The sequence below is a fragment of the Protopterus annectens genome, chromosome 1.part1 (assembly GCF_019279795.1).
Source record: "Protopterus annectens isolate FY-2018-M chromosome 1.part1, PAN1.0, whole genome shotgun sequence".
NCBI lineage: Eukaryota > Metazoa > Chordata > Ceratodontiformes > Protopteridae > Protopterus > Protopterus annectens.
Window position 1 is genome coordinate 1,130,639,501 of NC_056726.1, and position 26,462 is coordinate 1,130,665,962.

Genomic DNA, 26,462 nt, shown 5'->3' on the forward strand with positions numbered 1-26,462 from the left:
TTAACCTAGCCTGCGATATTAACAGGACATGCTGGCTATACATATATGTCTCCCAGTGGTGGCCACTTCTCTAGAACAAACTCCCAGTTCAAGTAAATCAGAGCCCCTCAATGACACTATTTATGTGTAACCTGAACAATTGGATGGGAACTTACACTGGGGAGTTTCACCTATGTTCCTCTTAGACAGGGGCAGCTGGTACTGATCTTAGATTCACACATAAATATAGACTTAATATATTGGTCCATAAGGGAACAAGAGTATAACATGGCTAGGCTTGTTCAGGCCTTAGGGCTAATAGACTAGTAACCTGCTATGATTCTATGATCCTATGATAAGGAATCTGGACTAAGCCTAAAATAATGGGGGAGAAAGGGCCAAAAACAGGGATTTTAATTATTGCTTTTATAAATTTGGAAAGTTGCATGAATAGCAAGATTTGTTTTAGCATCCATTTTCTGAAAGGTATGAAGTGTGAAACTCATGATACTATAATTTCCTTAGACCTGGATGGTATACCCTTACCTATAAGTTGGGTGACATAGAGTGATTTTCTTACTGTCATAGCTGCATATTAGTCAATAGCCAGATTGCTGTCTACATAGGCTCCCAGATCCCTTACTATTGGTTTGATTCTTAGGAGTGTTTTACTGATGGAGTAATTAACTTGGATTGACAGTTTGTTGGGGGTGGGGGTTTTATGGATATAACTAAATGGCCATTTTCTGATTTGCTCAGTTAGGTTGCCTTCTAAAACAAAAAGACATAAAATGCATTACAGAGCATCCAGACCCTCACAGTTTCTGGGGGGTTTGTGGTCCCCCACACCAAGGTTTTTTTAAGTGCATTTTGACACAGGTTTAGAAGTGGCATCTGCCCTGAGCCTCACCTAGTCTAAAACCAGCTCTACTCAGAGGTGTACATAGAAGGCCACTGTAGCTTGTGTGAGGAGTGGGGAATGATCTCATAATTTCTTCAACTTTATCAGATTCTATCAAATTGAAAGTGGTTATTAGTTTATATAATCTGTCATTAAATGTTGTCTCTGTTTTCCTGACTCATATTTGTTTTGTTTAATGTTTTCTTTGCTAGGATTTGTATGATATTCCTTTATCACTTTATTTTTTTAACTTTCTTCACAAACTTAAGAGGGTACAGGCAGGGTCAACTACATTTTTACAGGAGCAGTACAATGTCTAAAAGTAACGCGTTGGAAACATTACTGTAATTATTGTTTTGTTTTTCATTTTCCTCATAATCAAACATTCAATGCATATACACTTGCCTGCCTTTTGTGGGACGGTAAAGAAGCATTCCATTTATTTAAGGCTGACAGCAAATATGTTTTATTTGTTTTTCAGTTTTGCAGAAGTCTGACATTACAGGGGTTCACAGTAGGTGGCTGTGTTTTGTGGGAAGGGGTGAGAAGGCATGGAGTGTGTCTGTAGATATATATATATATATATATATATATATATATATATATATATATATATATATATATATATATATATATATATATATATACGCGCACACACACACACACACACACACACACACACACACACACACACACACACATACCAGCAGCAACTTCAAATGTATGATGTTAACCATTTGTCCCTTAATCTTCATCCAGTTGTAATACTGGACAGGAATACATAGAAACTGACTACCTTTCTTAAGGAGTGTAGAGAGAAAAGTACTATTTTGAGATATGATGTATGTATCACCACATGCATTTGTCTTCTATGTTTATTGTACATTGCTATATGGTTAACTTTTGAGGATTAATACTTGGATACAACTAATGTCCTCCTTAAATAAAAGAGTACAACTGAAATTCTTACATTATGGATGATTTTTGATGACTTTATTGAAGAAAAAGCTTAGAAAAAAACACTAAAACTGTCCTCAAGTTACAACTCCATGCCTTCTGGTTGTCTAGAGGTCACTAGACTTCCAGCTGAATTTAGTTATTGCAGTGTTGTTTTGGTCAGTTAGGGTGCATTAACATGATTCTGTGAAACCATGGTTGAAGAAAAGAATGAATTTCTTCCCTTAATCATGATTTTTCTCAGGCCACCAGTGGGCAAAAAGATTGTTTAAAAAAACTGTAAAATACACCTCAGAGTATCAAGAACCCCTGGCTTATTGCAATTATTACAGTGTAGTCTTGGTCAGTTAGGTGTGTTAAAAGGATTCAGAGAAAAAAAACAAAGTTGATGAGCAGGACTGAATATCTTCCCTTAATCATGATTTTTGTTCAGGCCATCACTGGAAGAAAAAGTTGTTAAAAAAAGCAAAATGCACCTCATAACATCTAGAACCTCAGCTAAATGCAGTGGTTTCATACAAGGTTTATTACAGCAGTCCTGCATAGTTAAAATGTGCTGAATGAATACATGAAAAATGGAAGAGTAAGACAAACTATGACAAATAAAGAAGAAAAAAATAATCTGGAAGATGTAGGTAGATCATGATGGGGGTGCCGGGTGGTATGTGTGTGTGTGTGTGTGTGTGTGTGTGTGTGTGTGTGTGTGTGTGTGTGTGTGTGTGTGTGTGTGTGTGTGTGTGTGTGTGCGTGTGTGTGCGTGTGTGCGTGTGTGCATGTGTGTGCGTGTGTGTGCGTGTGTGTGCGTGTGTGTGTGTGTGGGGGGGGGTGACTGGAGAGCCTTTTCACCTAGTGCACCAGTTGACCGAAGGCCAGCCCTGTAAAACTATATATCAAAAGGGGTTTGGCATTATGTTAGAGGACAATTTACAAATTAAAATAAATTTGGCTACTCTCCAGAAATCAGGAAACATGCTGCTAATCAGTGATGTGGTGAAAATGTATTTTTATTAACATTTATTTACCAGGAAAGTCCAACTTGGAACAAGCAAATTTTCAGTGGAGGGCCAGGGAGAAATGCTCCAGATGCATGTCTTTGTAATTATTGCATAGATATTGTACAGAATCTGCCATTCCATTGTTAGGAACATTTTGAGCTATTTATTGATTTATGCTATTGTAACTATTTTGATTTAGAAATCATTAACATAGTCAAATATATATTCAGCAGAGGCATTAAGCTCCTAATGGAGAGAATCTGAGGTGAAAGGGATGCTGATGTAAGAGAAGAGGTCTTGTACAAATGCTACTGACATCATTTTTTGTATTAGTTGTTGTGTCTTTTGGCTTTTCCCGGTTAGGGGTCGCCACAGCGGAACTCCGGTCCGCTAATGATTGGCAGTAAATTTTTACATGCCAAATTGCCAGCTCTGATGCACAACCTTCAATGAAGGTACGCCCATTCATGCATGTCTCCACACAGAAGACGCTTTAACTGAGAATCGAACAGGACAACGTCTTACTGTTAGGCGACAACGCTACTGCAGCACCACCACTGCAGTTCTAATAGGTTCTTTCTTTAGTATGACAGAATTGGGATCAGGTGGGTTGACCATCCTGCATGGCTATTAATTTCCCTCAAGAATACTCTAAGGAATCTGAGATTTACTTGCAGGTCCCTAAACTAAAACAGTGTGTGATATGGGATCATTGGTTTAAATGAATGATTATTGTTATTATATCAGTGCAAACTTTAGGGGCAAAAGAAAATTGTCGGGAATTAATTTAAGTAAAGTCAGATTGTAGCATTAAATCTAGATCCAGGACAAGTACTGGGAGGTGAGGATTAGTATCCCTAGACCATGTTAAAGAAGACTTTTGAAATGTTATCTTATGTTTGTCATTTATAGATAAATATATGAGTGTGTATCAATTCTGTTAAATAAAAATATATAAGAACTAATGATAAGAATGGCAAACTACCAATATGAAGAAATAAAATTTAAATGGTACAGTGTTTTCTTATTTTAGAATGACTTTTATTAGATGATTTCCATGAATTATGGGATGCCATTTATATATACATATATATATATATATATATATATATATATATATATATATATATATATACATATATATATATACACACACACACACACACACACACACACACACACATATGTGTGTGTGTGTGTGTGTGTGTGTGTGTGTGTGTGTGTGTGTGTGTGTGTGTGTGTGTGTGTGTGTACATGTATATGTGTGTGTATATATTTTATATATATATATATATATATATATATATATATATATATATATATAAATCCCAAAATCTCAAACCTCTAAATCCTGACATTCAGAAGTTTGAAGTTTTGAATCTCAAAATTTATCAATGGAGATTGCCATATAGTGTGGAATAGGAACTTTACCCTTCTCTTCACTGTAGTGTGCTCTCGTAGTTGGTATATTTAAGTAGCAGGGGGTGTGGGGGTGCAGGTGGGGCTTTCCCCCTGCAAAACATGATTTCTGAGGTTTTCTTCTTTTAGGTCTTTTTTTTATTTTTTAATTTCGAGATTCCAAAATTTCGGGATTTAGAGGTTCGAGGTTTTGGAATTTCGAAATTTAAAAGTAGACCCATACATAAATATATATATATATATATATATATATATATATATATATATATATATATTAACATAGACTTAATGTATTCTAGCAAACATTTATACAATAAATTTATAATGCATTTATAACATAAGTATAAATTGTTAACAAGATGCTTCCTATATCAGTGGTTCCGTGATTGACTTCTTAAACCTGCATTTGCCAATTTTGTGACTTTGAACAAGTCATTTAACCAGATAGTGCTGCTGGGTTGTCATTGAAAAAGATGAAGTATGTCCAGTGGACATATCTACTTAACCAATGTATAAAATAAAACATGAAATAAATAAAATGTCTCTGATTTTTCAGTCAGTTGAAATAATCGTAATGAGTAATCAAGTTCTAACATAGTTACTAATCTGATTAAATCTTTATTTACTGGCTGTATTTGGGAGACTTATGGCAATTTATTTGGGAGACTTATGACAATAATAAATTGTCACCTCAAGTATTGCATGTGTGGGAACCCTGCTTTATCCAAGTACACAGTTGGCATCTTTGCCAAACTGTGCTGCTGCTTCACAGACCTTAGGTCACGTCTGCATGCTTGTGACAAGGCCAGCCACTGCAGTGATGCCTGGCCTAGGTCATCCGTGTCACACACAGTCATTACGGTTTCTATTGAATTGTGTATGTGAGGGTTTATGGCCGAGGTATATGTCAGACCTGTTCAAACGCAGCAGAGTCTGTCAATGATGACTATGCATTATAGGTGTACTACAACCTTTGTGGACATGCATGCAGACCCCTGCTTGCTTATGTGATCCACCAAGGGATTCCAAATTACCTTAGGGAATGTGATTATCAAAGGAGAGATGACATAACACTAGGTTGCATGTACACATTGGTACCTGTTCATGATGTTGGTGGCTACTACCTATGTGGTACTGTGGGGATACTATGTTCCGTAAAGGTGGATGACTACACTTAGTTTTGCCTATAGCTTTACAGCATGGGTTTGACAACATGTATCTGTCTGTATGATACCCTTATGGAGGATGTGTGTGTCACCTGGAGAATGCAGTATAGGCCACAGTATGCATTAGCACACATGGACAGACATATCCCTACTGTGATTGCTTGTACCTAAGAGAGCCATATGCCAAACAGGAGTGGTCTCAGTAATGGGTGCAGCTGAATACCACTGGTTACTGGCATAGTATAGTACCTGAAGGATCCAAATGTTGCTGTGTGTCCTACATCTGTGTGTCATTCATCAGGACATCAGCAAATGATCAGATATGGTCAGGCTGTTGCAGTCATGTATACTACCAGAATGCGAAACAATGACAGATAGTAACAGTATCACCCACAGCACAGTGTCAAACCATGTCATACACACATGTGTAGTCAGGTTCCAAAATGTGTGTAGTACAATGCATACTGGCCACCAATGATGGAGTGTTACTGTGTAATACAGAGCATGTCACCTTGCCCATGTGTCCACTATGCATGTACATGCAGACAGTGCACCTCCACCATTTCCACAACTGTACACCTGCAGATATGTGCTACACACATCCCACACATACTGTCCACTCTCTGACACATGCTGCCAATACTGCACACATCAGCCAAGTGGCACGTGGACGGACAATATACAATTGGAACTAACACAGTGTAAACACCACTACGATGACAATCATAGCTTTAATGCATCATGTTTGCTCAGCTTCACCTTCAAGCATATTATTATACTCTATTGCTGACAACATGCTAACATTGCTATACTGTTATAAAGACACCCTGTGCATCAGCACCATGGTAGCCTGTTCCTGCATCGATGTTACAAATGACAGGAGGTGGCACAGGTTTCATCATATGCACAGGGTGTGTTGTTGGTCTGCCAGAGACCTACAGTGAGCCATCCAATCAACATGTATGTGTGTGTGTGTGTGTGTGTGTGTGTGAGGGGCAAGAATAATGGCATGGTCCAATGTTGATGTAATGTGTGTGTGTATGTGTTAGCCCTAGGTGTCTGGATTATGTGTGTGTGTGTGTGTCTGCATGCACACAGGTCCACCATGTGGCTGCCACATATGGGCACTTGTGGGACAGCCACAGACTGTACCTGAGAGGCTTTATAGATCACGGTCTCTAGCCACGGATACGGTACCTGTGCCTGGCAGGGGTGCTACTGACACTATCAGGTACCAAGCCAGACTGGGTACTATCCCCTGAAGTAGATGGATGTACACTGGACCCAGGTCCCTGCTGGGACTGTCCAGAGCCACGTGCACGTGGTCTTCTAGGATGTTCTATGGACAGCCCACTCCCAACATTGCTGGGGCTGGTACTGGCACTACGGGAGTGGCTGTTGCTTGAAGGACATCCGCAGTGACTGCCAGCTGCTGATGTTGCTGGCATATGTCCACGTCGATGACTCATCTGTCCTGCACTGCCCTGACACATGGACATGACATTGCGGAGGACAACTAGTGTCTCTCCCCAACATCTATCAGTGACCCCAGTGTTATTGCGGATGGCACCAGCTTGGTCATGGATACTGTCTATTACGGCGGTGTTATGTGCCCTCTCTGCTTTCAGTCCCTGTGTGGTGTACCGTTCCATATGTGCCTGTGCCTCCATGACAGCCTGGAACATGCGTGAGGTACTCAGACCTGTGGAACATCTGCCAGTGGCATGATGGGCAGAAGTGCTCTGACGAGAACCCCTGGACATCTGCCTATGTGGTACCCTTCCAGACGTCTGGGTATGGCTGCTGTGTCGGGATGCATGTGCCATGGATACCACACTGTCCTGGCCAATACCGGCTGTATGCTGTCCCTCTGCTAAGGGCATTGGTGACGGATGTATTGGCAGTATGACTGTGTGCATGGATGGGGTGGACACTTGTGTAGTGTCGATTGGTGGCCCAACGATAGACCCTGGCAAACATGCCTGTGCCTCAACACACCTATCATCATTGTCACTATCATGCTCAGTGACACCAGTTTCCCTGCTGCATTGAACCAGCCCAGTATCAGCACCTGTGAGAGGGAGACAGGAAACACACTTTACGACCTGTACATGATGTCAGCACACATGCACACATGCACACATACACACATGTACACATGAACACATGCACACAAATACACTCCTTACTAGTACAGACATACAAACACACACACACACACACACACACACACACACACACACACACACACACACACACACACACACACACACACACACACACACACACACACACACACACACACCACGAGCAATCCCAAACATAATCAATAGTGTGTGATGTTGGGGTACAGTATCACAAGCCAAACATTTATATCAAACGTGACAGCATGCAGGACGTGTGTTGCTCAGCAGCATGCCGTGTGAGTGTAGACAGCCATTGCTAATAACAGTATACATGGCCTTGATGCATGTGTGTTTTGTTCAGTGAATGGCTTCACCCTGGAATGCAATGTGTAAATGGACACAACATTTCTGTGCAGGTATTAAAAGCCCTGCAATGTCTTGTACACCATCAGTCTCAGGTATGCATACCATGTCTGTATGTATATCAGTGTGTCACATAGATATCCATTTCTGATTAGAGCATCTGTGTCTTTAGCAGAGGATTGCAGACACAGGTGTAGCACATGCATGCTATGTATACACACAGGATGAGTGATGCATGTATTCCTGATGGAATACCATTGCTCAGCATAGCCATTGTACAGTGGTTATGGTGAGTGTAGGACATATTGTGGAGATGCCAGTGCCAGCCATGACATGGCATGCTACCACACAACTGCAACATGAAACATCACACATACACAATGTGTGTCATGTGACCTATACACCCCATAGCATTACAAGACATATGTGTGTCACTTTCTACAAATGGGGATTGCTATGCATATTGCATATAGGTGCATATGTCTGCACACACACAGCATTGAGGTGCATAGCAATTCATGATATATGTATTACTGTGGCCACTGTAACTGGATGGGGTGCGGTACCATGAGCCATCATCATGCAGCATCATGTGGTCACTCAAGGCTGCTAATGTGTGCCAGACCGGCACATAGCATGCTGTACCTGAACTGCAGTACCATGGCTACATTCACCATTTCACAGCCAGTTGTTACATGGGTTTGTGAGGTGCCCAATAGGGGGCATTGCCTAACATGAATGTGTTATGTGTTGAAGAGTGTTGCACAGCCACATGTGAGGCATCTACCCCTCAGGTATATTGTGTGCTGTGTGAATGAGGTTTGGGATACTGTAGTGTGACCTTACAGCGGGTGTCTGAATAAGCCATGTGTAGCACATTAACCTGTACTGCGTATGACAAAGGTGTGTATGTTGTGTGCATGTGTATCTGCCTATCCGATGTCCACTACAGTCTTGCCACAATTGTGTGGGATGCTCTGTGTATTGTATGTGTTTTAGGCAGCTACCCATGTTACTAGGATGTGCATAGTCTCACAGCAAACATGCACAGTATGCATTATGCATAGGTGTGTTACATGTGCATAGCCTACACTTCACCTATGACATGCACATTTAATTAGCAATATGAAAGGTATAACACACTCACCAGCATGGCTCTGGTGCCTTGCTGTCACACCAGAGGGACATACAAGGATATCAGACACTTTGTCAGTGGCAACAACTGTGGCATTACTACTGTGTGTTTGCAATCTTACAGTAGTACAACGGTGGACAGTCACATGCCTACAGATTATATTCCTAATTATTAGTATTGCACAACACTAGGCACCACATTGTCTAACTACACAGTACACATCTCACATAAGCATGCTCTGCCAATAGAGGTAACAGTATTCTACAGCTATGCCATGTTGCTTGCACGCTCCATGTCAACTTGCTGGGTGGCTCCGGCCTCCATGATGATACATGTTAATTGTTGTGGTTGTGGTTGGCCAGGAATCACTTGGCTCAGGAGCAGCTCCTCCACTCTGGTGAGGGGAGGTGGATGGCTACCCCCCCCCACCTGTGGCAAGCTGTTGTCTGCGGATATCAGACGCATGCTGCCGGACATGTCTAATTAAATCACTGCAGTGATGGCGTACCTGCTCATATGTCCGGTTATGCATGCCTATTTAATTACCTTATGGACAGGTTCTTGCCACAGCTCAGCCCGCTCATGCTGGTTCTGGCTGGTTCTGGAGAACAGCAGTGCATAGTGCTACACCAGGCTCGCTGTGATGGCTTCCTCCTCAGCCGTGCTATATGCCAGGTTGCGATGGTGGGACATTACCCTGGAAGACAATTAAACAATATGTGTGAGCAAGTCATGTGGCACACGTAACATTCTAAAGTACAGATATAAATAAACTGCCATATATAGCAACCTATTGGCTGTCAGAAGATACACACTTTCAATACCACATATAAGTTCTCAACACACAGATACCTGACAGTGCCTGGCACACTCTATGTATATCAAACCATGTTTTGCACAGCAACAAAGTAATAATAGTATGCAAGACTATACAACAGTACATGGCACACTGTATGTGACACAATGCGCCACCTAGCCACAGGAGGTATATTTCATGCTAATGCATCATGAAATATGTAATACATTGCAATAAATGTAAAGTCCACTGACACTATTACCAGTATACCACTCTAGTAGTTGATGGCGGACCCCTGCCTAACATATGTGCACAGTCATTAATATAGGTGGCATACTGCTGTACTAGACTATTCATGTTGCTAGATATGCAGTTACAACCTGTAACACACATATGACTGAGGCCATGGTACAGGCATACCCACACACACAGCAGACATACATAACAGACACAAAGGTATGGCAACCCAGGTGACCTTTACCTGTGTGTCTTACAGTACTGTGTGTCAGTAGTTACCAGGTCTTATGCCTGAGGTATGTAATCTGTGAGGACTACAGGGAACACACATAACAGTGGTTCCAATAAATGTGCACGTACACCATACTGTGCTGTTTAGGCATACAGCTTCAGGTAGTACTACAGTTCATACAGGAGTTGGATTCACCAGCAGTAACACCCAATATGCATACATGTACTGCTTTAGCCCACGATGGGACACCCCAGTCGACAACAAGGGACTACGTCAGACCGTATGGCATACTGCTTTTTCTGCCTAACAATTGCATACACATTTTTTGCTGGGATCACAGCTAGGACACATAATACCATGACTGAGACAGTTTCCCACTAAGCTATCACACATATACCGAACTCTGACACATTCACCAACACATTCACCATCACACTCAGTCAACCTCACATATCGATTATTGCAACATGTACATGTGGGTGTGTATCTCTTCAGAGGTAGGTAAGAGGCTATTGGCCCTTGGGCCTATAGAAATCTAGCCATATGCTATCCTGGCCTCTCACACACAGGTATTTAAATTACATGTGGCTCAGTCAAGCAGAGACACTGAGGTGATTGCCTGGGTGTATTCACTATCTCCCATACAATCTCCATGATTATTTATGATGACTGCTAATTAGGAGTTTTGTTTGCTATGGGTAGTTGGTTAGTTCCAGAGTATGGGATGTCTCTGAGATAGGAATCTATCCCTCCAGCATGTGCTGTTTATTGTGGTCAAACCATGTAGCTCGTACAGATTGTGATCTGCTTACGTGAAGCATGTTCAACAGATCTGGGTATGACATAGCTTAGTATGTCAGTCAGAGGTCACCTCTAGGTAGGCAGTATGCGACACAGTCTAGTTGTGGGTTTGTGTGACGGTCTGCATAGGGCATCTGTTTGACGCCGGTATCACTCTTTGTGAGGTATGTCTGTGTTCTTTCCACTTGCTGTAGATGTCTTGTGAGGTACATACCACATGGGGCATTGTACTCTATACCAGGTTTTATGTGTGTGGAGTAGAGGGGAAAACTGACCTATTTTTCCCTGGATGGCACACCTTTTGTGATGACGTGTGCCACGTAGACGGATTACATGACTAGTGTGGCACGGTGACTATCAAAGGGGAGACTACTGTCCACCTGTGTCCCATGGTCTCTTATCACACCATCAGTGTTGAGTAGACTACCACCCATGTGGTAGTTCATGGGTACTGAGTCTTTGCAAGGAGGGATGCCAATACAGTGTCAACATTGAGCTTGAGTCCATGGCTTTGTCACCAGGCATCTGTTGCAGTAATTATGACCATGTCTCTCTCTCTCTCTATATATATATATATATATATATATATATATATATATATATATATATATATACATACATACATATGAACATCCATTGCTGTACATATAGATATACATATAGGCACATATACAGTCCACCTGTCATGGTGGGTATATCAAGTATGGGAAGGTTGTGACATATACAGTTATGTCATAACATTGCACAGTGTTGTGCAGAATGCGTTGAAGGTGCAACACTGCAAACCTGATGAACCATACCCACAGCGTTTAACCACCACATGTCATATACCAGCACAGTATGCTGTCTGGTCTGCCACACACTACAACCTACATAGATAAATGCACATAACAACCTTCAACAATATATATATATATATATATATCTATATATATACATATATATATATATATATATATATATATATATATATCCACCTTTCACAAACAGTTGCAGTATGTTCCTTGCTCAATGCACATGTACAGATGATAATATATCGGACAGATCTCTCCGTATGTGTGCACCATACACACACAAGGACCACACTGTTGTAAGTACATGTACCTCACGGCCGACCTGTTGGGCCTTGCTGCAACATGAACAGGTGTCACATGTGAGCACGCAGTAATATTAGAGGGTGTATACATAGCTGCTAATGCTGAATTAGCATACTAGCCTGGTACAGCTGTTGCCAATGCTAAGCTACACATTAATATGACTATCATGCATTTGTTACTCTGTCACATCCATGTTTGCATAACCGTATGGGCTACTACCCCAAACAGTCATTGTACACACTACTGTACAAAACACAGATAACATGGGTCAAATGTTTGACATTTAATGCTGAACTACATATGTCACCGTCACATCCCACTGCACACAGCAACACACTCATTACCCCATGCCAGTGGTTATTCAGGGCATCTGTTTATCGATACGTACTGCTGCCACATATGGATGATTCAAACTATATAGAGTACTCTTCATTAACATTTACTACATTCCAGTAAATACATAGCTGTTACATACCTTGCCTTTGTATGTGTTCGTATATGCTGCCATATATCCTGGTATACTTTTTTAACCAATATACGTTTAGCTTTCAGTATCTCTTTTACTGTTCAAGATTTTTGTTAAATAGATGTATATTTCAGAATATATTGTTTTCAATATTTTCTTTTTTCAATACTTTTTTAAATTTTTTTTCTATATATTTTCTTTCAAATTTTTTTCAAATATATTTTATTTCAATGATTTTTATCAATATAGTTTCTTTTCAATATATTTTTTAAATATTATTTCTGTTGTCAGTATACTGTTTTTTTCAATATATTCTTTTTGTTATATTTCTTTTACATCACTTTTTTTTTTTTTCTCTCTCTCTCTCCCCCTTCGTATCTGCAATGGAATGATTGCATGTGTGGACAGCAAGTACAGACTGTTTTATAGGTATCTGCACATGTGCATGTGATGGCCTCTGCACCAATTGGTGGCCACCATTTGGCAATTGCATGCAGCCTGCTGTGTGGTACTTGCAGTACTCACTGTCATAGCAACCCAATGCTATAAATTGCTAGGTCAGGTAGGCATAGCCCTTTCAGAATTCCAGAGTGGGGCCCATGCTTGTTTGCTGTGGACACCGTTGTGTAACTCAGAAGGTTGGTATACTTCTTCTAACTGTTGCTAAGGGTGTAGCCAGTTATTTGTATGTTGTACTCAGACCTGAATGTTGCCTCTTCCAGTACACAGTTGACAGTGTAGAATTGTACTCACCCCTAGAAATGCTAAAACATGATACATGGGAGTATGGAGTTTCTTTACAACATCTACAATTAGCTGCCATACATATGTAGTTAGTGAATTGTTTCCATTTGGCACATGAACTGTTTTGGACCATCTATACTGCGGATATTAATGTACTCACTTCTGAACTGTTTGTGCTTTTTATTTTGTTGACATTATCACAGGATGTTCATGTAACTGGACAATTCCAGTACTGAGTATGCCTACCTACATCCTTTCTGTACCTTGAACACACCAGTATTTTGTACATTTGGGTGGGGATTGTCCTGCTATGATACTGTGTGGGGGTTGTGAAGTGCTGCTGTAACAGTATTTACTGCTAGAATGTCTGGTTCTGTTATCATAGTCATGTAATGCAATTCCACAACAACTGCTGGTAAAGTTCCACAGAACAGGTTTTATGTTATGGCATTCCTATCTTTCCATTACATTCACACATTCTGATGAATGATATATATATATATATATATATTTCAGCAACATCCTGCTGTATATCTACTGTGGCCTAGTGGTACTTCATGCAGTCTAGTTTGTCCAAGGTCCGGTGTTCGATACTGACAGTGGTGTTTTATTTTGCTGCTGAGCAGAACAAGGCCCCTCATATGCATGGTGACTAAGGCACTTTTAAGAAGTTGTAAGCGGGTTTGCGCGATGCTTAGCAATACTTAGCTAAGTGCACACATGCGCACACTTGCTCAAACCCGCTTACTGCTGCTTAAAAGTGCTTACACCCGCTAACCACTGCACTCATTTCTTTGAAAGCAAAGAAAATGGGGAGATAGGAAAGTGGTGAAAAAGGGGCACAAAGAGGGAAGGACAGTAGGGAAAATAGCTTGGGATGTGCAGGACAGGTGTAGGGAAGGTCCATAGCTGCCCATTTCTTTAATAGCAACAACTGTGCATATACTAGTAATTTGGAGGGAATTTTGAAACCTTCCACACCTGAGAGAGGGGTGAGGACAACAAAGTTGTACTGCCAATTGAATTTCAGTTTCTGTGTCCAGCGGACATCTGTGCAAAATGGGCAGCTATGTATGGGGTGTAGTTTTTTTTTTGGGGGAGCAGATTGCCCATTTTTTTTTCTTTTTCAGGTGAGAGTGCAATGTGGGGTAGGGGAAGTAGGTATGTTTTGGGAGGTAGGTTGGTGAGGTAAACAGACAAGACAAACAAGACCCATACAGCGGCGGAATATGACACATGGGGTGGATGAACACAATTGATGGGGGAAAGATGTTTGGAAATCGCAAGCCCATGAGCCCACAGATGGTAACAGTGGAACTGAGATCCCCACCCATGGGCAGTCACCACTGCTCCTTCACAGCCCAGAGGGTGGCTGTGCCAGGGGCTGCATAAGATGGGCAGGCTCACCCGTGAGTCGCGCCACTCTTGCCTCGAGCTGGCATAGGGGATCAGTGACTGAATGCTGGATCTCCCTACGCACCACAGCCCGGACCCTTCGGAGGGTGACAGGTGGCCCTCCTCCAGCCACACTTGCATGGGGGAACGAGCCCCATCCCCTGCAGCGCTTCCACCCGAAGGTGGCACAGGACCAACGGAAGAGGAGGTCCTGGGTTGGGCACCGGACCTGCTGGTGCCAGGTGCCAGGTGCCATCGCCAGCTGAGTTGGGACAGGTGGGTCCACTGGGACCGGCCTTCCCATACATTCTGTGTTTAGGTGAATTTAATGACATTATAGCCAACAGTATTCCAAATTAGTTGTAACAGCATGCAGTAATATTCCCATAAACCCAACACACAAGAGTTCCAACAGATGAGCAGCAAGCATTACACATGCATATATTGAATGACAGTGGACATTCCAACAGCATGCAGGAATGAATGGTGGCAACAGGCCACCAAGATTGTGTTTTTTGAACAGGGCACATGCATAAAAGTTATGCAGATATTTATAAACCAATAGGACATATGTCCCAACAAATGTTTTGAGATTACACATACCCATTGAGGTGTGGAATTGCATTGTTTATGCACATACAGTAGGGTGTAAAAATATACATCCATTAACAACTTATATGAACTTATATTTATACTACATTCCTATTGACTGCAGGTATATATCCCCTACATGTATTATTACACTAGGCAATGTCCATTACATTGTGGGGTGTGTTTTGCTAGTTCCTTATGCACCTGACCTGGATCTGTTATACAAACTGTCCAGGATGCAGATGTTACTGCTACGTATTTATATATTTTATTTATATTCATATGTCTACATATCTGGATGTGTTCAGGTGACATTATCAGTTATATTTTAACAGCCCCCTACATTTCTAGCAGCACACTGACATTTCCAGTGCACACAACTACAAGCTACTCATGCGCCAGATTTACCTATATATGGCAGGCTTGAAACTACAGTTGAGGTCTGTATATATGCTTAAGAGATACTGGCACTCCCTTCATACTCTTTCTAAGGGCCTACCCAAGTGTGGGTTGACAGCGCTTAATACAGCACTACTATTTCTATACTGCAAGAGTACATCAACATTTCAAAGAAAGTGACACGGACACACTACAGGTGTTATACCTTTATTAATTACATTACACACTTTTCTTTTGGCTCTCTCATTTATTTGTTATTTCATTGTATGCAGACATCTTATTTAGGATGTATTATACCTTCATTTATGGTTTACAACACTCTTTTTCTGGCTCAATCACTTATTCTATATAACAATACATTTAGAGAGATGATTCAGGACTTATTATACCTTTATTAATGGGTTACAACACTCTTTTTCAGACTGTCTCACTTATTTTAAATAACAGTTCATGCAGACAAGTTATTCAACCTTATTATACCTTTATTATTGGGCTGAGACACTTTTAGCCAGGCTCTCTCACTTATTTTATATAACAGTACATGCAGAAAAATTACTAACCTGCCTGGTGGCGCAGCCTTAGCAGCCTATCTGCATAGGCTTGCTGATTTGCAGCACGGACACCTGCAGCTGTGAAGTAAATTAAGTGATATTGAGACATATACCTATCCATACTATCGACTACACTAGCAATCTTTGCATACTTCAGTCCATGGCTACTTACTCAGTAGTGGGGCATTTTGCATCCCACGGGCCTCCTGTATCCATTCATTTAGAAGGTCCTGCTTGCATCTCTTCAGGTCTGCATGGTGATGTCTAACCTGCTCACCAGTCCGAGGGATGCCTGTGGCACTGGTGAGTTCATGTGCGAGACGGTTCCAGGCCTCCGCTTTGTATTCCTTGCCCTGGAATTGGCCCTGCAGGAGTCTAGCATCATGACGATGAATGAGCAGTCAAACCATCAGTTTTGACTCTTCAATGCCCCACCGTTGCACTCGGAAACAAGAGCTCTCTCCGACACCTGACATTGCTGCCTCCAGATCGGAGCTGCAACCAATTATGGCGAGTATTCCTGCCTATGGAGCTTAAATATGCCTCATTTCCCGCACTTATTTGTGATTGGCTAGATTTGAATGTTCTCAACTGAGTGCACACCTGCTTAGCACTGGGTAAACTTTGATTCATATGTATATGTGTGTTGACAGTCCATGAGCATCAAATGCTGTCATGGCTTAGTGGATTAGTATTGTGATTATGGTGCACACTATCCCAGGTTCGAGACCTGTCATTGCGTTTTTATTTTACTACTGGCCTGACCGGTAGGGTGTGTGGCTGGGTTTAGCCGACTTTGCCCAACTTTGCCCAATGTTGCTCAACGTTGCTCTACGTTGCTCTATGTTGCCCGACGTTGCGCAACATTGTGCTAGTTAGTGCGGTGCACACCTATGCACAAACATATTTAGTTTTCGCTGGTTGGCGCGATGCGCAGCTCCACGCAAAGCTGTTGCGCTAGTTAAAGCAGTGCTTAGCTATGGGCAATTATTCTTAAATGTGCTTAATACTGGTAAACGTTGCTGAGCAGTGCTTCACATTGCTTAACATAGGTTACTTATGCATTCATTATTATGCATGACCGTTTCACTTTCTTATATATATTTAAAATATCGTTCACTACTACATAGGCCATTTCGATGCATTTTAATGTGATTTAAAAGGTAAATGTCAGGAATTATTTTTATGCACAGATTTCCTACAGAAAATGGAAAGAGGGGTGGTGGGACTTGAACCGGGAATGCCTTCCCTTTGTGCGAAGGATCTACGACTACACTATTGCTTTTTAGCTTAATTTGCATATAAGTGGTTTATTATCCTCTTCAACGTCTAAACTGCTAACTATAGCTAAGCAATGGGCACACCCGTGCACACACGCACAAATACGGGCAGCTATATGGTGAATAATAATAAAAAAAAAGATTTGTTTTACATTTTATTTCATTTGTACAGGACTTTTTAATGTGGGGGAGTGTAGTGTTGGGGGTATACACATTTGAGCGGACTCGCTCATATCTGCTGACATTTGCAGAGTTAGGCACTTGCAGTGGCATGGATATTTGGACTGCTCGGCAGTCTGACATGCCCCCTGCACTCCTACATGCTCCGTATTAGCCTGGGAGTTGAGTCAGCGAGCCCTCATGCATATGCATGATGCGCTGATGTCTAACTCTTAGACGGCAGTCTCCGAGCAGGACTTTGTTCGTCCTACACGGAGGATTACTGAATTCCCCCATTGTCTTTTTTAACTTCAATGTTGAAATTTAATAGAAAAGTAAAAAAAAAACTGAACTTTCATGAACAAATCAGATTATCATAGCATGCCACTTTTAGCATTACTAGGATTGTTGTTGTGATGCAAGATTATTACTTTGTAGCCATTGTTGAAAATATAGAACATGCACTGTTTCTCTTATAGATGTAGCTATTTCAGATATTGTGTTCTTGAAATAAGCTGTTTCTTTTATTATATTATTTCATTGCTATTGAATTATTTTCTAGGTTCTATATCACCTAAAGAAAGTACGATTCAAAGCCATTGATGGAGAAGATGTATTTTTTGATGAGAATGGTGATGTAATTTTCCAATTAGACATTGTTTCCTGGCAGTTAACAGCAAAAGGTTCCATGAAAGTTGTAAATGTGGGACAGTATAAACCATATTCTCAGTTGGGTCATCATTTCTATGTCAATACTAGCGCCATCTTGTGGAGTGGAGGACACACTGAGGTTTGACAGTTGCATTTCTATTTTTAATGGAATAATTAACTAATCACTTCATACGTGTGTTTTGTTCTCTTGTTGGATTTAACTATGGCTGTTAGCTTGGAGATCAAGGAAAGTATCATAATAATCCAGGGGGAACTTTTTATGACTAGAGAAGAGGCAGAATACTCTTACCATCAGGTACAAGACCTCTAGATATTTTGAGTGAGTGAAAATAACTTGACATTATAACTTTCTGTCAGTTCAATTTTTTACCAGAAACATTTTGCATTCTGTGCAGAAGATGAATGCACTGAGCTGTTAATGAGCTGCGTACAGTAGTCCAAGGTACAGAATACAATTCTTCCTGTTCCCTTTGGCCTAGTGTGGGACTCTGACTAAGCCACTTACCCAGGCAGTGTTCAACCGTCACCCCTGAGAAGACACTCTTGTGTTCAGTGGGCTTACCCAGTTAAACTAATGAAGTTAATGCTAATGTTAATGATGATGATGATGATGATAATCATAGACCGAAGACATGACAATTGGCAAGTTAAGATGACTCCAAAGATGGCATAATGTTCTTTAAGTCCAATAGTTCAAGGAGGATATTGATATGGATGGCATTGTTTAGGTTATAACTGGCAGATCTGACCACAGCTGACACCAAGGCCCATAGTGTCAGTGATTTTTTTTAGGCTCACACCTTAATATGAACTTCCAAGCAAATATACCTGCAGATAATCAGAAAATATGTATTAGGATTATTATACCTTAGCTGAAGTCTTTGTTACAACTTTCAAGTTATTACACCTGTGGATAATCAAAGAGTCATTGACAGGAAAACTACAAGCATCTCATGGAAATATCACATCTTATTTACACCTGTAAACAATCAGGAGGTTAATGCTAAGAGTACTGCCCACATCTCACTGAGATTTTACATCTCAATTGTAACTTCAAGGCAGTTACACCTGTAGATAAATAAAAGGTTAATGATATGACTGTTAAAGAGGCCACAATGACAACAAACTTATTTATTTAATGGGAAAGTCTGACTTGGAACGAGCCAATTTTCAGGCCCAGGGAGAAATGCTCCAAAAGCATGTCTTTGAAATGTGGGAGGAAACCCACATGGATGCAGGGAAGACATGTAGACTCTGCACAGGCCACACCCAGGTGAGAATTGAACTGGAGGACCTCTTGCTGTGAGGTGACAATGCTACTGCTGCATCACTGCACCATCCATGGTTATAGCATCTGCCTTAGCCAGGTTACATTAAAATGATAGACCTTTCCTTCTAATTACATTGCTGGGTTTAAGCACGTGTACAGAGAAAAAGAAAGGTCCTGAGACAGAGCCCTATGGGACACCATAGACAGTAGCGCACTGATATGTTTATCAAACAAATCACTTTCTGCATCCATCCACAAAACTAATAGACAAAGCAGTCAATGGCAGTGGATGATAATTTCTTTCTTTCTTTCTTTCTTTGACATTTGTTAACTGGGTTAGTCCGAATGACAGCAGCCCTTTTACATTAGAGGATCGAGGAGAAAAGCTCCAGTATTAATAGTAAAAAAAAGTTATATACATGCATGAGCTATGTCAAAAATAACAGAGTAAAAGAGTTGCATACATTGAGTACAAGGACAAATAGAGTGAAAGAGTTACATACATTAAGTACAATTACCAAGTTATGCAGGATAAAAAAAATATATGCATGTAATACAAGGTGAACGAATAAATGATAATACAGAAAATATACAAGAAATTTCCCAAAAAACAAACTCAGGGTACAATATCCAAAGGTACAACATTGAGAGCTGTATGTAATACTGCCTATTAGTAGGAGTCTAAAAGCAGTTAACAGAAAGGGTGGGAGAAGTTTGGAGGTAGCAGCAGTAGCATTAAAGGAGGAGAGGGTGGTTTAAGTTGGGTGATTGCATACACATGAGAATGATTTTAGGAGGCTGTTTTTCAGTGATATTTTAAAGGAGTTAGTGTTAGGGATAGATCTTACACCTAGTGGTAGTTTATTCGAAGCATTTGCCACAGAGTGGTTGTAGAGGGGTTTGCCAAAATTTTTATTGGGCATCGAAACTTCCAGAAGGTGTTTTTGAGATGTTCGGACTGAACATTTGGGAGTGTAAGATTGAATGAGGGTAGAGAGAGAAGGACAGGATGAGAGTTTGTATAGGATGGAATGAGCCAAGAGAAGCTGAGGTATGAAGAGTTGGTGGAATGCCAGCCACTGTAGGCGTTTCAAGGATAGACAGTGGTGAGAGAGACAGGGTTGATTGGAGGTTAGTGGGAATAGGGGCAGCATAGAGTAGAGCGGGGAGTAGGAAAGCCTGGGCAAGAGAGAGTTTAGAATCATTTGTGAGGATTTTGTTGTGCCTGTAGAGCAAGCCTAATTTTTGATGAGTCTTTTTGACGCAGAGTTGAATGTGGAAAATCAAACTTTAGTTGATCATCTACAATAACCCCTAGAGGTTTTGTGGGAGGTTCAACAGATATGGTTGTATTGTTAAGGGAGGAGACAGTAAAGGTAATTTTGTGATGCTGTAGAGATTTTGGGAGGAATAGGAGGTATCTGACTTTCTTAAGGTTTAACAGAAGTTGATTGGATGTTATGTTAGCCATTTTTCAACTGAGTGGAGGGATTCTTAGTTGAGGGTGTGAAGGTGGGTGAGACTGTCAGAACAGGTGATGGTTGTAGAGTTGTCAGCATATTGTATTAAAGAAGAGTGGGGACAGGATGAGTAGAGGTTGTCAGTAAAGATATTAAACAAGAGGAGTCCAAGGATGGAACCTTGAGGAGCTCCTGTTTGTACTAGTAGGAAGGGAGAAGAAATAGATTGCCATTTAACAGACTGATATCTATTGGAGAGGTAGCTAGAGAACCAAGAAAGTCCAGAGTTGGAGAGATTAAGGGTAGTTAGTTTGGAGAGAAGTATTTTGTGGGAAACAGTGTCAAAGGCCTTAGAGAAGTCCAGAAATAGACAGGAAACTAACTTGTCATGAGATTTAGCAATAGAATTTGTGAAGGATATCAGTGCAGTAGATGTGCTGTGGTTATGGTGAAGGCTATGTTGGGTATGGGTTAGGAGATTTTCTAGTAAAAGATCATCAATTAGCTGCTTATGAATGCACTTTTCGAGAATTTTTGATACTGGTGAAAGGATGGTAATTTGTTTAAAATTGGAAGGGTCTGTCGAATTACCACCTTCATGTAACAGTATGACATAAATTTTCTTCCAAACTTCAGAGACAATGTTTTCTCGGATTGGTCTATTGATTAATATGGAGATGGGATAAGCGATATCATTTGTAGCAAGTTTAAGGACTAGAGAAGGTAGGTTATCACCACACAGTGAGCTTGTTTTAAGCTTGCTGAAAAGTGATCTAATATAAGCTGTAAGGGCAGGCTTAAGAGAGAGGAAGTTGTGTGGGTAAATGGAAGGTTTGTGGGGTAGGTAATGTTGCCACTTTTGGTTAGATTGTGGACTGAGACTATGAAGGAGTTAAGAAAGGAGATAGTATCTATGGGAGAGCTGTTAGGACAGGGGTTTGGTGGAGAGTGGCTGGCAGGATGTAGGAGTTTATTAGCAGAATGCCAGATTTTTGGGGTGTTGGAGTGGTGGTGATTTAGTGTGTTTTGGTAAATATTTTTCTTATCAAGGTTGACCTTTTTTTTTGGTTTGATTACAGAGTTCTCTATAGCTTTGAAGATCAGAAAATGATTTGCTTTTTTCCAGACACTCTTTTATTCATAAGGGTCTGAATGGCTTGTGTTAACCAGGGAGCGAAATGGCATTTGATTCTTATTTTGCTGATGGGAGCCAGGGAGTTTAGAATGTTTATGAAAATGCTGTTCAATTTTAGGACAGCTTCTTCCAAGGGGAGGTCATGGAAGAAGGACTGGTTTATTGCGGACAGCAAGTGACTAAATGTATCAGGGTTGAAATTAGGGAGTTTGTGACAGTCTTTGTACTGCTGGGATTTGTGCAGTTAGGGAGTGTGTCTTTGTATGAAGGTGGTAAGGTGGTCACTTCGGGTATCTGGTAGTGTGGTTGGGTTGTGATAGAGGTTAGGACTGGAGGTGAGGATCCAGTTAAGTGTAGAGGCAGAATTGGTGTGCTTATTTAGATGTGCAGGGGTAGTGATTAGCTGGGAAAAGCCATAGAGGTTAATTTTGGTGTTAGGGCAATCAGTGTCTAGTATAATCCAGTCTATGTTGACATCACCCAAGATAACAGTTTTATAAGAAATAGTCTGACAGATACAGGAGAGAAAGAGTTCAAGAGCAGGGATGTTGTTACCTGGGGAATGTAAATTGTAGAAATTTCAAACTTCTTGTGGTTGTTCAGTTTACAGTTGACAATGAGAACTTCTGCTAGGTGAAAGTTAGGAGGAGAGACTGATAAAGGGTGGAGGGAGAGTTGATTAGAATACAGAATAGCTATACCTCCCCATTTTTGGCAGAAGCTATTATAACCGGGGGGTGGGGTCAGTATCAGATATGTGTGGTGTTAGCGAAGTTTCAGAGAGGATGAGGATGCCAGGTGTGTGTAGGAAGATCCAGGAATGAAGTAAGGAGATTTTATTCATGATGCTTTGAATGTTCATATATAGTATAGATAGTTTTTTGGTAGATGCGGAGGAGTGAGTCTGTGTAGAGGTACAGGGGTGGATGTGAGGGGGAGTGAGGGGTGGGTATAGAGAGAGAGAGAGAGAGAGGAGTTGCAGACAGGTCCTGGGTTGGGATGTATGTCACCTGAGAGTAGCAGGTTTATCACTGGAAATTTAAGTGGACTACAATTGTTGTAAAGAAAGTGATATTTTGTTTTTATCTTAATAGGGCTTGTGGGGAGTGGGAATAGCTTTATTTTGAGTATGGTAGAGCTATAATGACCGAAGACAGAAGGGGCTATAGAGGAAGTACAAGTGGTAGAGCAATTAGTTTGGGAGTGGGTTAGAGTAGGCACTGACTCTTTGTTTGACAGTGTGCAATGGTAAGAGGTAGCATTGGAGACTAGAAGCAGAACTGGAGTGGTACAGATAATAATTAGCATGTTGTAATTTAAGGTATAGCTTAGGAGGGACATCATTTACAAAGTTAGGAAACTAGTATATTATAGAATAATGCTAGTATCAAGTGCAAAGGAGAGAGGGAAAACGTGAAGTGTGTGAAAGATGAGAAGAGGCCTCTTTTAGTGTTAAGTAAAGAGGAAATACGTATCAGTAGGAGCATTTGGGAAGAAGTAGCGAGGGAAAAGAGAATGTGTTTAGAGGGGATAAGGTATAAGTGTATTGTGTCTGGGGGTAGGGGAGCAGAGTGAGCCTGCGCAAAGCGAGAGCGAATGGAGCAGGGCTAATTCACATAAGTGAGAATAACAAAAAAAAATTGTCAGTTGTGTTTAGAAATAATGGCAAGAGCCTGTAGAGTGCTTTCTGCAAAGTAAGTAGCTGGTTCAGTTCCTACATGTGTGCAGTCAGGTAGTAGCAGAGAGACTTCTAAAGAAAGTATGGGAGAAGAGTGGGGGAGGGGGACCAGTGAGGCAACTTGGAGACCGTGCTCATCGCTAGACAACGTTGCTACAACTAGTATTACTGATGCTCAAAAGATCGGCAAGTAATTAATTATTTAAAATGCCTCAGGTAAAGGGGGTGAAGAAAACCCCAACAGAGCTTTAATTCAGTAGGACATTAGCCATTCCAGAAACATTTCATAGTCAGACTTACCAAATGCTGCTGTAGAGAGATCATGAAGGACAACTATGAATACAGGCTGTGATCTCATGTAAGAGGGAAGGCATTTAATACCACAACCAGAGAAGTCTTAGTGTGGTAACACCACTGAAAATGAAACTGATACTGAGTAAGACATTGTTCACCCCTATACAGGAGTATGATTAGATGGTTTAATTCTAATAAACTGAAGGAAAGACAGAGAGAGAGAGTCAGAAATTCTCCCACACCTTTGGAATCCAAGATGTGGTTTAAAGAAATAGCATCATCAAAGGCTTTTTAGAAAGCAGATTAAAAGACACTCATCAATAATGAGTCACAATAAGTGACCAGAGGGGCTGTGCAACAGGTCAAGTTTGCCACAGTAAGAATCTCAACAGAGAAAACAGTTCTTTTTTTTTTCTTTTCTGTTTTTTTCTTTCTCAGATTTAGGAATGGACTCGGCCAGCAGGCGGACTGACAAGAAGGATGCATGGTGAGTTTTTCTCCCTACTCCTGCAGTAGCAATTAAGGTTGCCAAAACAAGAACATTCCACTACAGTCTGAAATCACCTCCTGTAAGCCATGGTTAAAAGAAGAGAATATGGCACTGTGATTTAGGAGGCCACAATGAAGCATGCACATCACCTCGGTACAGTTACACAATACTGCATTAAGGAGGCTAAGATCATCAAACCCCTGATGGATCGTTCTTCACCAAATTTCACCAGAAGAATGAAATTTGTGGAATGCAGAGGCTGAACTACCTCAGGTATGTCAAGTGCCCAGCAGTAAAATTGCTACCTCTCAGTCTCAGGGTCTGGGGCCTGAGCCTGACCTCCGGCCAGTGCCTTTATGGAGTTTTTGTCATTGTAACAAAAGGAAGAATGCTATAACCCTTTTGTATCTTGTTTGAATGGGACATAAAGACAGATCCCATCTGCCTGAGCTGGAGGTACTTTAAGTGAATAGAAAGAAAAATGGAACCAACACTTTGAAAAAAGGTTTAAACAAGTCTGGCTCATTTAAATAACAAAATGCAAAACAGGGGCTTCTTGGAGCAATAATCTGTGAAATGATTATACACCTGGAAGAAAGGAACAGAAAACTACAAATTATTTGAGAGGGCCCTAGTCATAATCTTTTTTTTTTTGGTTCGTTTTCCTCATTGCAGCTGACCATCGGCTGCCATCTACTCTTCTTCTTCATTGGATCTAGTGGGCTTGCTTTAGCCAACCCCAGGCTAAACCTGATTGATGTCTAGGTCCAGTGATGACCTTGAGGAGACTGGCGCAGCATCATGCTTCTACTGGGGAATGTGCCCTAACCAGGGAGGAGGAAGCTCACCTTCCTGACTGTAGAAAAGTGCGCTGTATCTTTAAGAAGCATATCAAGGCCTGAACGTGCATATATAAATAGCAAGCACATGCTATACTCAGTGCCATTTTGAAAGTGCAGCCACAGAGTGAGCATGCATGAGTGTAATGGCTAGTTTGTATACAAGTTACTTAAGTTAAAGTTAATAAGTTTCAATCATGATGTGTTTGTACATAATAAAGCTCCTTGGACAGAACCCACAAAGACTCGTCTATTACATCCTGACAAGAATAATGGCACTGACTAAGCAGTATAGTGATATGCAACACAGAAGGCTCATGGGGACCCAGCAATGGCTGCTCACACCCATCCTCCCCTCTGCAGCCGCTCCAGCTCTCATTCATCTAATTAAAAATGATTCGCTGGGGTGCAGGAAAATATTTATCCTTCTGAACCACGAGACCACTCATCCTAGTTATAATCTTTTAGCTGATACAAATATGAGAAAATGAGACAAAGCTGAAAACAAGGCAAGTGAGAAGTAGTCTGACAAAGTGAAATCAGGAGCAGAAAAGATACTACAATCTTTCACTAAAAGGCAGCTGTTAGGCATCCCTATTATTCATCCACTCTTTTTTTTTTTTTTTTTTTTTTATGTTTTCTAGAATTTAGATGGATTAGCTAAAATGGATGGCACAGTGGTGGAGTGGTTGCATTGTCGCCTCATGACAAGAGGTTTTCTGGTTTGATTCTTGTCTGGGGGTACCTTTTGTGTGGAGTCTACATGTCCTCCTTGCATTTGCGTGGATTTCCTCCGGGTGCTCCATTTCCTCCCATGTGTAAAGACATACATCTG

At 41.0% G+C, this 26,462-nt stretch overlaps 1 pseudogene; it reads left to right on the plus strand.

Annotated features, from left to right (window-relative positions):
- Positions 1-26,462, plus strand: part of LOC122815695 — a 126,658-nt pseudogene that overhangs the window by 10,515 nt on the left and 89,681 nt on the right.